Source organism: Gymnodraco acuticeps, unplaced genomic scaffold, assembly GCF_902827175.1.
Source record: "Gymnodraco acuticeps unplaced genomic scaffold, fGymAcu1.1, whole genome shotgun sequence".
Taxonomy (NCBI): domain Eukaryota; kingdom Metazoa; phylum Chordata; class Actinopteri; order Perciformes; family Bathydraconidae; genus Gymnodraco; species Gymnodraco acuticeps.
Window position 1 is genome coordinate 5,690,348 of NW_022991154.1, and position 14,602 is coordinate 5,704,949.

The window sequence follows — 14,602 nt, forward strand, 5'->3', positions numbered from 1 at the left end:
AATAAGCTTCAAAAATGTTTTATGAAGCACACTGGGTACAGCCCTGTAATACATGTGTTCCGTGTGTATATAGTCTTACGCAAGAAACACATAGCATGAACAGACTGCAACAAAACCAGTCTTACAAAACAGACTTCTGCTAAACTGGTGCAGAAGCAAAGCATCTGCCTTAGATGAAGTTCACACAGAACTGTGGAAAAGGGAGAACATCTGTACTTGCTTTCAACGACATGATCAGGCTTATATATTATAAAAGTGTTGGCTAAAGTAACGCAGAATATATATATTTTTTAATTGTAAATAATTAAGTACACACACATAACAAGCTGTACCGAGTTCCTCCGGCTGCAGTTCCGCAGACGGCCGGTGTGTGGCAGCATAGCGCTGGGAGCAGAGGGAGGTGAGTATATGACGGATATGACGGATGACGGATGCGACGGAAATACACCCGAACATATCTGGTAGGCCGAACATATCTGGTACTGACACCGGCAGAAATAAGAGCCATGGGACGGTACTCAAGATGGCGCAGGCAAATCAACTTCCGGTGAGACCGAGGACCGAGGAGCGAGGAAATGAAAATAGTCGACCTGAGAAGCAGCCACTGACGCATGTGCTTAGGGATACATCGCCATTACAGAAGACCTAGAGGCCATTATCTTGATTAAAAGTACAGATTTGAAACATTTGGCATACTTAGTACACAACCCACTGATAGCATAACATGTATCTAGTGGAAATGCGAAACTGTTACAAATTATTACTTAAATCCACAGTTGCAGTAACGGGAAGATTGGCGGGTGCAAGGTAGGCTATATTGAAAAACCACTGTACTTACATTTACACCTACGTGTGTTGAAATAATTATGTAATAAGGACTTGATATGTAAGAAAATAGTATTCATTGTATTTCTTAGTGCTCTTGCTTGTCTGGGCTGCTGTCAGTATGACAGAGCGGCATTTTAATGTTAATTTCACAGAATCAGCAGATGGACCTTTGGGGATTCTTCTATCAGCCTCTTTTCTCACAGCAGCAAACCTCCTACAGCTGTTTTGTTGCTGTTCGTTTGATCAGAAGGATCGAGATGTTATGTGTGACTTTCACACTTGAGCTGCAGCAGGTCATTTAAAAAAGTCTGTGACGTGGAGGGACTGACAATGCCATGAGAAATGAGCGGCCATTTCCAAAGTTATTAAGAGCGTTTAATAACTTAATTCTTGCAAATCAAACGGAGAGTAGCCGAGCTGTGCCTGGCAGTGTGCCAGACCCCGGGCTAAAGCCGTACAATGGTCCACCTCCGGCTTTATTCTATGAAAAGATTAGAGGGCTGCAGAACATATTGACTCAGGTTTCTCCTCCAGGTATAGAGTAATTAATGTAATTAGGCCCTCTATCTCCGCTCAGGCCTCTTAGCAAAGCTGTTTCCTTATCGCTCGTGGAAATTTAATTAGAATAATCTTTCTAATTAATGATTTCGCAAAATTAAAGTTAACTTCAACCCTTGTTCACTGTTGGCTAGAGGCATATAAAGGGAAGAGTTGGACACATGGACAGAGCTAGAAAGCAATAACTGTATGTACATTACCAAAGTGCTGCACTTGGGTAATGGGTTGAGTTAGGGTTCATTTTGCACAATTTAAATAACACTTACATAGCAAAGTTAATCAATTCAATTCAATTCAGGAAGGAAGAAAACCAACCCCGCTTATTTGAAGCCTCCACCTAAATATTGCTGACATTTTGGCAAAGTTTTAAATGGGCCCTATTATGCTTTTTGTGGTTTTCCCTCTCCTGTAGTGTGTTATATAGGTTTTTGTGCATGTAAATGGTCTGCAAAGGCGAAAATCCCAAAGTTCCCTACAGAGGGAGTTTCTCTCACACACACTCCCACCCCCCCTGCCTGAAACGCATCTATGGAGAGGCGAAGTCACGCCCATCTACTTCCGGACCATGGGACCCCGGAAGCGAAAAATTTACATTGAATTCAATGGAGAGAGAACACGTATCTTTTGATCCCGTTTGAATTGTGCCACGAACTACACATATGATGTTTGTCAATCTTAAACAATAATTTCCATGTCAAAAAAGTCACATTTTGTCGTAAAACTGCTGAAATATAAGACTATGAAAAATACGCTACTACAAAGACTACAAATCCCAAATCCCATTCTGGGTCGCGTAAGTGATGTCACAGGCATGCTCGGTGATTTATAATAAGACTCGTAATTAAAGCGAAGAAGAAGAAGATCTCATAACTGATTTATTCCCTCCAATAAATTATAGATCGCTAAAAATAAATTCACTTTTACAAGATGCCTGTGTGATTTGTACCAGGTTGTAGTCATAAAGTGATCATACCACTTGCTCCTTCTATCGCTTCCCGTCTGATGAAAGGACCAGGAGTCGCTGGATCAGACATATCAGGTAATATCATAGGTAATATACATGTTGTGCATGGAACATAGTCAAGTTAGCTACCTAGCTAGTAGCGACGAGTAGCGAGCACGTTAGTTAGCATTACATTACTTAGCCTTGTCATTTTTAGTAGCCTTACCATGAAGTTATTATTTTATTACATGAAGTAAACCAAAATGTTAAACAGTAACCAAACATGATGGTAAGTATTTCGTGAAACTTTTGAAGAGTAGCCTACTGCGCCCTCCACCGGGTGCTAAGGAAGCAGTTCAGGGAGAGTCGAAGGCAGGCATGGAGCTTTGCATGACATTCTTCTGGACGTGTTTCATTGTGATGACAATCTGTTTGTTGGAAAGACAGTCGTTGTGTGCTTATTGAGAGAAAATTGTTAGAAGAGATAATTATTCAAAGTGTTGTTACTTTAAAGTGTTGTTACTGACCTTTTTCTCTTTTATTTTATTTACCTCACCTGTAACTGCTGAGACGTTGAGGAACATGCACACTGACCTGCTCTGGCAACCTGATTTCCACTGTACGTAATAGTATTTGGTTATGGTATATTATTTATATACATCAAAGGCACAATGCACCCCCCAGAGACACACATGTATTGAGTGTGATATTTTGCATAGGTCATGTGAAATCATCTTTACATACTAGAAAACTGTAGGAGCGGCAACTTGTTTTGAAATTGAATTTTTAATATCCGATAATAAAGTTGATCTGTTTTCTTTATTCTTCTCTCTTCCCAGCTCCATCCATCACCATTCTCTGTTCCTGCAGGTCCTGCTTGCTAATCAATGCTCATATTTTTTTACACAATTACAAATAAAGTCATTGTATTGTATGACATGAAGTTGTGCTTCATTCGGAGTCAATAATAAATTCATTCTGCCTTCAACTGCGCAATGATTGTGGACTGCACCGACATCCATGTAGCTGCCCCCCAGTAAGATGAACCAAGCAAAGAGGGTCACCATCATGCCCAAGGACATCCAGCTGGCCCGCTGCATCCGCGGAGAGAGGGCTTAGACTGACCTGAGACCAGCACACCCAAACACAACAGCTCTTTTAAGAGCCACATACATTTTCAAAGAGTTGCAATCCTACGTTATTATAATGATTAAACTGGTTCATGTATCACTTAGTTTACTGAACCGTGATGAATGAAAGAAATGAGTGAGGTAGTGGTTTACTGAAGTTACAAATACATTAATATATGAGTAACAGGTCAGTGTAAACACAAGCTTCTGTCAATTATGGATCATTCAAACTATTTATATAAAAATATGTAATAAAGTTCTAAAACAAGTATTCGGTATATTCCTTGATAGCTTTTGGAGAAGGTTGTTTTTAAGTTTACTAAAATCTATCGTTTCAACTGTTTCACTTTATAAAAAGGGAACAGGTGAGTAAAGCATCATTGAGTTTCTTATTCTGTCAGTAAAGTATCCAAATGAACGTTTTTCATTATTTTAGTCAACCCTAAACAAATTGATTGTACCTTTTAATGATGACCTTACATGGTCGGCAAAGTTAAATTAACTTCAGAAAATCAAATCTGTTCTGAGAAAAAACTAATAAATGTTTAAAGATAGGAACTTGCCATCCCACTGAAAAACAGTCCGTAGAGATTTAAAGGCGTAGTTGTAGTTCAGTCAATCAATCAATCAATCAATGTTTATTTATATAGCCCAATATCACAAATGTTACATTTGTCTCAGTGGACTTTACAGTTTGTACAAAATATCAGTATGACAATACGACACCCTCTGTCCTTAGACCCTCACATCGTACAAGGAAAAACTTCCGGAGAAAACCCACAGTTTAAAGGGAAAAATGGGAGAAACCTCAGGGAGAGCAACAGAGGAGGGATCCCTCTCCCAGGACGGACAGACGTGCAATAGATGCCGTGTGTAAATTGAAAAGATAATACATTTGCAACATAGGTAGTCCAAATGTTTGGAAATGCATGTGTGTATAATAGTAAGATGAATCCACGAGGATATCCATCCAGGACCTATGATCCAGGACCACAGCCACGACTCAAGATCCAGGGCTCGCGATCCAGGACAGAGGAGCGCAGGATCATCCATGACTCCGAATCCCGGCGTATATAGACACCAAAAAGAAAGACATTTGGGGAAGCTGGGTTAATCGGAACATGAGAGTACACAGGTATAGACAGAGAGAAGGAAGAAGTAAGATGTCCCCCCGACAAACTAAGCCTATATCAGCAAAACTAGGGGCTGGATCTAATCAGCCCTAACTATAAGCTTTATCAAAAAGGAAGGTCTTAAGCGCACTCTTAAAAACGGATAGGGTGTCTGCCGCCCGAACACAAACTGGAAGCTGATTCCACAAATGTGGAGCTTGATAAGAAAAGGCTCTGGCTCCCATTGTACTTTTAGAGACTCTAGGAACAACCAACAACCCTGCATTCTTGGAACGCAATGCCCTAGTAGGACAGTAGGGTATAATGAGTTCTTTAAGGTAAGATGGCGCCTGCCCATTAAGGGCTTTGTAGGCGAGAAGAAGAATTTTAAATTCTATCCTGTGTTCTATAGGGAGCCAGTGTAAGGCAGCCAGAACAGGAGTAATGTGGTCCCTTTTCCTAACTCTGGTTAGTACACGAGCCGCAGCATTTTGAATCAGCTGAAGCGACTTGACTGACTTCTTGGTACACCCTGATAATAAAGAGTTACAATAATCCAGCCTTGAAGTAACAAATGCATGGACTAGTTTCTCTGCATCGTTTTGAGGCAAGATATGCCTGATTTTTGCAATGTTACGTAGATGGAAGTAGGCGGTCCTTGAAATTGATTTTATGTGGGCGTTAAAGGATAAATCCTGATCAAATATAACACCAAGATTCCTTACAGTCTCACTGGAGGCCAAATTAATGCCATCCATAGTTAGTATATCCTTAGATAATTTGTTTCGTAGATTCTTCGGGCCAAGTACAATAACTTCAGTTTTGGTCGTGTTTAACATCAAAAAGTTTAAGGTCATCCACGTTTTTAAGTCCTTAAGGCAGTCTTGAATTTTATTTAGATGATTAATTTCATCAGGCTTGATTGATAAATATAGTTGAGTATCATCCGCATAACAATGAAAGTTTACAGAATGATTCCTTATAATATTGCCTAACGGAAGCATATATAATGTGAACAAAATAGGTCCGAGCACTGAGCCCTGTGGCACTCCATGGCTAACTTTGGTTTGCGTGGAAGATTCATCATTGACACGTACAAACTGAGAGCGTTCAGATAGATAGGACCTAAACCAGTCTAAAGCAGTTCCCTGTATGCCAACTAAGTGCTCTAGTCTTTGCAATAAGATATCATGGTCGATAGTATCAAATGCAGCACTGAGATCGAGCAAAACAAGAATAGAGACACGTCCCTTGTCAGAGGCTATTAGAATGTCATTTGTGACTTTAACCAGAGCTGTCTCTGTGCTATGATGTGTTCTAAAGCCAGACTGAAAAGCTTCAAATAAATCATTGTTTTTTAAGTAATCACACAACTGTTTTGCGACCGCTTTCTCAAGAATTTTTGAGAGGAACGGAAGATTGGAAATAGGTCTATAATTGGCTAAAACCTCTGGATCGAGGTTGTGCTTTTTAAGAAGCGGTTTTATCACTGCTACTTTGAATGATTGTGGAACATAGCCTGATAATAAAGACATATTCATAATATTTAATAAATAAGTGCTAATTAATGGAAAAACTTCCTTCAACAGCTTAGTTGGAATTGGGTCTAACATGCACGTTGATGGTTTAGAAGAGAGAATCATTGAATTTAATTGTTCAAGGTTTATGGCTGAAAAGCATTCTAGTTTACTATCTAGTGTAATATTAGAACTTACGTTTCCGGGAGCTGTTGATAACACTATACTGGTCAAAGGCAAGAGGTCATTAATTTTGTTTCTAAGAGTAACAATTTTATCGTTAAAAAAGCACATAAAATCATTACTACTGAGTGCTATGGGAATAGAAGGCTCAATCGAGCTGTGGCTTTCTGTCAGCCTGGCTACAGTGCTGAAAAGAAATCTTGCATTATTCTTATTCTCATCTATTAATGAAGAGTAGTAAGCTGCTCTCGCTTTACGCAATGCTTTCTTATATTCATTGAGAGTAATATGCCAAATTAAACGAGATTCTTCAAGTTTAGTAGAACGCCATATCCTTTCAAGTTGTCTCGACTTTTGCTTTATTTTGCGGGTTTCGGCATTATGCCATGGAGCTAGTCTATGTTGTTTTATTTTCTTCTTTTTCAAAGGAGCAACAGAGTCTAATTTTATTCGCAGCGCATCTGTAGCACTATCAACAACATGATCAATTTGGGGTGGTGTACATTTTGTATACGTTTCCTCCCTTACATGCAGACATGCTATCGAGTTAAGTATTGGTGGAATCTCTTCCTTAAATTTGGCTATAGCACTAACAGATAGGTTTCTGCTGCAGGAGCTTTTGACTAATGCTTTGTAGTCTCGTAACAGTACTTCAAAAGTTACTAAGAAATGGTCGGATAAAGCAGGATTATGCGGTTCGACTAATAGTTGCTCAATTTCAATACCATAAGTCAGAACAAGGTCGAGAGTGTGATTATAGCAGTGGGTTGGTTTATTTACACTCTGACAAAAACCAACAGAATCTAATATAGAGTTAAATGCAACAGTAAGGCTATTTTTATCATCGTCAACATGAATATTAAAGTCACCTACGATAATTACTTTATCTGTTTTAAGAACCAAAGTTGATAAAAACTCAGAGAATTCAGATAAGAATTCTGAATAAGGACCTGGTGCATGGTACACTGTAACAAATAAGATTGGCCTCAAAGTTTTCCAGGTCGGATGCGTAAGACTAAAAACGAGACTTTCAAAGGAGGTATCATTTAATTTTGGTTTAGTATTGATAAGTAAACTTGAGTCAAAGATGGCTGCAACTCCACCTCCTCGGCCCGTGCCTCGGGCAATATGAGTATTGATATGGCTGGGTGGAGTGGCCTCATTTATGCTGACATATTCTTCATGTCTCAACCAAGTTTCAGTGAGACAGCATATATCAATATTATAATCTGATATTAAATCATTTACCAATATTGCTTTAGATGCTAGAGATCTTATGTTTAAGAGACCACATTTAATATTCCTGTTTTGTTGCACTGTAGTAGTTGTTACATTTACTTTGATTAGGTTATTATGTATGACACCTCTATTAGGTTTTACCTTAACTTGTCCTTGGGCAGACACACACACCGCTAATATTGGGTATTTTATTGGGTTCGGGATTCCTATGGATGACTGCCTAGGAGAGAGCGCAGAGAAGCGTGTAAGACTGCGACTCCGCCTCCTGGTCTCAACTCCAGTTTGTCATGGATTAAGTCCACAAAGCCCTGAAATGTTTGCCGAAATGAGATCGGCACCTTCCAAAGTAGGATGAATGCCGTCTCTCTTAATCAGACCAGGTTTTCCCCAGAAGGCTGTCCAATTATTTACGAAGCCCACATTGTTTGCTGGGCACCACCAAGACAACCAGCGCTGAAATGATGACATGCGGCTATACATGTCATCATTGATCAGATTGGGGAGGGGACCAGAGAAGATTACGGTGTCCGACATTGTTTTAGCATAACTACACACCGACTCCACATTAAGTTTGGTGCATTCTGATCGGCGTATACGAACATCATTACCACCGACGTGAATAACAATCCTACTGTATTTACGTTTATTTTTAGCCAGCAGTTTAAGATGCGCCTCAACGTCGCCCGCTCTGGCCCCCGGAATGCATGTGACTGTGGAGGCTTCGGTCTCTAATTTCACGTGTCTCATAATAGAGCTACCAATAACCAGAGTTGGCTTCTCAGCGGGTGTCTCGCTGAGTGGGGAATATCTGTTAGATACGTGAACGGGTTGGTGGGGACCTGCGGGTTTCGCGTTATGCCCCTTCTGAACAGTCACCCAGTCTCCCTGCTGCTCGGGAGTTGCCGGGGGACGGCTAATAGGAGCTACCTTTTGCCGGTCCGCACCGGCTAACATGGGCTTTACTGTAGCTGAGTTTCTTTCTAAGATGCGGAGCCGGGCTTCTATGGCTATGATTCCCGCCTCCAACCTAACAACTATACTACATTTAACACATGTACCGGTACCAGTAAAGGAGGCAGGGAAGTAACCAAACATGAGACAGTTAGAGCAGGAAATAGCACCCGAGGGTGGGGAAAGAGCCATGGCTAGCTATCAAGCTAAAGTAGCTACCGTTAGCAAACCCGAAAAGAGTGTAGGCAACTGTGGAGTTACAGTCGCTAAGAGAAGGAGAGTTGTGAGAGCTTAAGTTATAGTAACGTGTGATTACAACGTCAGGCAGTTGCCGTGATCAAGAGTTTTAAAACGATCGATTAAGTTAAGATAATAAGCTATCAGCAACAGAACAGGCACACGGGATACCCGGAGATGACAACAACCGGAAGTTACAACATGCTTACCGCAATAGTGGTCCGTGTAGCATGTCCAACGTTTCATTTGGATTCATTTGACAACAGTAAACTATTTTCATAAAGAATATATATATTTTTCAAAGTCAACTTTATTGTCAATCTTACTCAGTTTGAGAGATCAAAAAGACGTTTAAATAAAATTATACAATTTACAGATATGTATACAAATATATATATCCTATATACACCATCATGTATAATGATGGTGTATGATGTAGAAGGAAGTGTGGTAGATAACAAGTAAATATAGAGTTACATACAGATCCATGTTACAGCAAAAGATGGAATAACTAAGAAGCACGCAGTATAATAATAATTACATGCAACAATTAAATAACTGCTCAGCATCTCCACCACAATCCCAATCTGCTGTGTCCTGTTTACCTCCCCTCTGCATAACACCCCATCACACATACGAAACACAACGCAGAGTCCGAGGGTGTTAAGAGTATGTTTATTGAAATGTCCTCCTCTCTACTGGCCAACACAGGGAGCATATGCTGGGTGTAGAATTGTTCCAGGAGGAGGAGATTTCCATGCCATGCAGGGTCTTTGGGGATGGGGATGATGATCGCCTCCTTCGTGGTCCACACAACAAAGTAGTAGAGACTCCGGTCTGTGATGTGCAGCTGCCCTTGGACCTGGTGCCAGTATGGGTGATTCTCCTTGAGAATATATGACCCACCCTCCTCACGGAGACAGAAGGATGGTAACTGGACTGCCTCCGTGATGGTCATGTTCCTCTGGCTGTGTGGACACTTCACCTCCAGCAGGGCAGATGGCTGCACAAGTCCATCGGGTGATGCTCCCAGAACACCCGACTCACTCACAAAGAGACCAGACTCGATTCGAACACTGTCACTTGATAGGCCTGCACAAAAGCCTTCACCCCTTCGGCCTCGTTTACAACCCCCCAGTTGACAGTTGGCGATGTCTCTGGCCAGTGGGTTGTATGTCTCCTCTCGCTGTTGGTAAAGTTGAGACACCGACTGGACTACTTTGGAAGTGCCAGGCTTCCTCCACTGGCACTCAACATCTGTGGAGCTGATCTGCCACATGGCAAATATTGCCAATGCTGCAGCGTGGCTGCATTTGTACATCTCCTGTGCACAATCACAGACAGCGCTCTGCATCGCGCCATCGTCTCCCATGCAGATCTGTAAAAATAAAGTAAGTACCATTTGTTAGCATGCTATAATAGATTGAATGAGCAATAATACAAGGATGGTCCGGATCTGGGGGTGGGAGGGTTTATTTTTCCATAGTTTTGTCCTCTTGTCTGATTGTTGTTATTGTTTGTTTTTTCTGTATTTTTTGTAATTTGTGTTGTATTGGTTGTGATTGTACATTGTATTTTTCTAAATGTGTATGAATACATTTTTGAAAAACATTTGATCAACAATAAAAAAGGATTTGGTCAGGATCTAGACTCAGTGTGTAGTTTATTAATTAATCAATGCTCTCTACATTAGGAAAACACATACCGGTGTACCAGAGGGAGTCACACACAGCTGTGACTAGATAACCAAAATCCTTGAATCGACACACAGCAAATAAAGTCAAATGACACAACGAGAAAAAGGAGATCACACATACAGTATAGTCGATATAAAACTGGCCGCTTCAATCTGAAGAGCAACTAAAACAAAACACGGGAGTGTACCTTGTTCTTGTGAACACTAATGTTATCCACAGCATACACAGAGACCACGAAGTTCTTAAGGAGAAAACTAGTTGCTAAAACAAAACACGTTAGTGTACCTTGTTAGCTAATGTTAGCTAGCTGACATTAATGTTACACATTGCACTCATATTACTCACCGAAACCTTGTAAAGCCGGTCCCGCATGCTGGCTCTTACAGAACCGACTAACTCCCCTTTCATATAGGTACAGCTCTCAACGTGCCCAGACTTGTAGTGATTTTCACCTCGTAAAATACTTTTATTCTCATTCTGAAAGAATGTGGTGAAATGTGCTAACGTGACGGCCATCTTTATGTTGGTGACGCGTATTGTGCGAGACGAGAGACCTGTAGTTCACTGAGCGGTTTCACACGAAAAAATGTGTAACTTCACAGTTTTACGACACATTTTTATTTTTTTGACTTGCAAAATGTTCTTTTAAATTGACAAACATCATATGTGTCATTCGTGGCACAATTCAAACGGGATCAAAAGATAACCTTTCTCTCTCCATTGACTTCAATGTATAATTTTCCGCTTCCGGGGTCCCATGGAGGCTTTCGGAAGGGGAGGGACTTCGCCTCTCTATTGAACTCCTTTGTTTACTTCCATAACATAATTACATCACTATGTAACACTTGCTCTTCTATTGGGCTAAACACATTGTACGTTATATGCTAAGGAGCGGGACATCTCTAAGCGGTTGATCAATCACAACAGAGCTGACCAGCTAACCAATCAGAGCAGACTGGGCTCTGGTTTCAGACAGAGGGTGAAAAGAGGTGCTGCAGCACAGGCAGTGTGAGAAAGATAAAGAGCTTTTTGAACATTAAAGTAAACATGTGACAGTAGAGGCACAACATACAAATATGTAGCTCAGAATTAGCCTAATAGTTCTCCTACAGAAAAGGACATGATGATGGTCATGGCAAACTACTGGATCAATATATTGTTAAAAGAAAACGAAGTATATTACAATAAATATACCCCAAAAACTCCCTATATCCATACATATATTTTCTTTCTTCGCTTCATTTTTTTTTTAAGATGGCTTTTTATTGATTTTAGTCAAAGCTTTTAAAAGTTTCCTTCCTATTTGTACTTTGTTCCTACATTTTGGAGTGTGATATGCCTCCCTGAATATCCTGTTTTAGCCAGTTTAGTTGAATATACCAAATAAGTATTTTCCAGAGAACACAATCACTAAGTGGTGGGACATCTCTAAGCGGTTGACCAATCACAATAGAGCCGGCCAGCTAGCCAATCAGAGCAGACTGGGCTGAAGGGTGAAAAGAGGTGCTGCAGCAGAGGCAGTATGAGAAAAATAAAGCATTATTTAACATTAAAGCATGGTAACATGTCTCAGTAGAGGCATAAAATACAAATATGAAACTGAAAATGTGCATAATAGGGACCCTTTTCTTAAATATTTATTTGTATTCATTTATTATTTAAGAAAAAACCCCGAACTTCTTGAATTGTACTAAAAACCCTTACTTACTCAGTAAAATGTAAAACAATATTATAAAAAGTGTTATAATTGGACATGTCAGTAATGTAGCAAAGTGAAGGGAACTTGTTTTTCTCTCTGTCTCTCTGACTCGTCCTCCAGCGAATCCCTATCACATCACACGCTGCATGGCTCAAGAAAAACATGTCGGCAGCAAATTCAATCCCTGGCCTTGTTGTCAAGATCACACGCAGCAAACAAGTCAAGTGGTTTATTGAGAGGCCTCAGGAGTGAGAATAATAACAAGGCTGGTTTATTTATTGGCTCCCAAAATGTCATAAACTGCAATTAAGACATTTAAGTGATGCCTGCTTACAGTACGTTTTTTTTCATCGCCTGCTTTGCCTTTTTTCTCCCATAAGTCAATATTCTTTCTCTGAGGCTTTTTTTGTACCTGACAAAATAACTCTTCCTCCTGTGTTATTCCATTGTGTCTTTATTAATATAATTACTATTATTAGGAAGTGCAGGCGTTAAGCTTTAAAATACTTTATTTAAGCATCTCATAGTGCAAGTTAAAGGTGGGGTAGGTAAGTTTGAGAAACCGACAGAAATACACTTTTTGTTATATTCCATGGAATGCTCTAAACATCCCGATGGCAATGAATATCCTAAGTGCTTTGACAAAAAATCCATAAAAAAATGTAATCTGTGGAAGATTAACTGTACTGTAAAAAGCACGACCAATCATTTTAGCCGGCTAAAATGATTAGATGGCCTACCTGCCTGTCAGCCTTCCATCTGTGCACAAATGTATCTTGTGCCCTCATTGATCATGTGCGCATTCGTGTGTGTTGGAGGAGGGGCTCTGTAAGGAAGTGGCAGATTTTTTTCCGGTTGTGTATTTTCAAATTCTAGCCCACTCGAGCTGGGTTCTCCAAAATTACATACCCCACCTTTAAATGTGGGGTATGTAATTTATTTCATAAACACTTTTTTGTTATATTCCATGGAATGCTCTTAATATCCCGAGAGCAATGAATATATTAAATGCTTGCATCAAATTTCATCTGTGGAAGCCGTAGTACTGTAAAAAGCATGACCAATCATTTTAGCCGGCCTGGCTAAAATAACTGGATGGCCTACCTGCCTGTCAGCTTTCCATCTGTCACAAAATAAAGCAAAAGTCGAGACAACTTGAAAGGATATGGCGTTCCACTAAACTTGAAGAATCTTGTTTAATTTGGCATATTGCTCTCAATGAATATAAGAAAGCACTGCGTAAAGCGAGAGCAGCCTACTACTCTTCATTAATAGATGAGAATAAGAATAATGCAAGATTTATTTTCAGCACTGTAGCCAGGCTGACAGAGAGCCACATCTCGATTGTGCCTTCTATTCCCATAGCACTCAGTAGTAATGAATTTATGTGCTTTTTTTAATGATAAAATTGTTACTCTTAGAAACAAAATTAATGACCTCTTGCCTTTGACCAGTATAGTGTTATCAACAGCTCCCGGAAACCTAAGTTCTAATGTTACACTAGATAGTAAATTAGAATGCTTTTCAGCCATAAACCTTGCACAATTAAATTCAATGATTCTCTCTTCTAAACCATCAACGTGTATCTTAGATCCGATTCCAACTAAGCTGTTGAAGGAAGTTTTTCCATTAATTGGTAAAACCGCTTCTTAAAAAGCACAACCTCGATCCAGAGGTTTTAGCCAACTATAGACCTATTTCTAATTTTCCGTTCCTCTCAAAAATTCGCAAAACATTTGTGTGATTACTTAAAAAACAATTATTTATTTGAAGATTTTCAGTCTGGCTTTAGAACACATCATAGCAAAGAGACAGCTCTGGTTAAAGTCTCAAATGACCTTCTAATAGCCTCAGACAAAGGACTTGTCTCTATTCTTGTCTTGCTTGATCTCAGTGATACTATCGACTATGAAGTCCTATTGCAAAGATTAGAGCACTTAGTTGGCATACAGGGAACTGCTTTAGACTGGTTTAGGTCCTATTTGTCTGAACGCTCTCAGTTTGTACGTGTCAACGATGAATCTTCCATGCAAACCAAAGTTAGCCATGGAGTGCCACAGGGCTCAGTGCTCGGACCTATTTTGTTCACATTATATATGCTTCCGTTAGGCTATATTATAAGGAATCATTCTGTACATTTTCATTTTTATTCGAATGATGCTCAACTATATTTATCCATCAAGCCTGATGAAACCAATCATCTAAATAAAATTTCAGACTGCCTCAAGGACTTAAAAACGTGGATGACATTAAACTTTTTGATGTTAAACACGACCAAAACTGAAGTTATTGTACTCGGCCCAAAGAATCTACGAAACAAATTATCTAAAGATATACTAACTATGGATGGCATTAATTTGGCCTCCAGTGAGACTGTAAGGAATCTTGGTGTTATATTTGATCAGGATTTATCCTTTAACGCCCACATAAAATCAATTTCAAGGACCGCCTACTTCCATCTACGTAACATTGCAAAAAATCAGGCATATCTTGCCTCAAAACGATGCA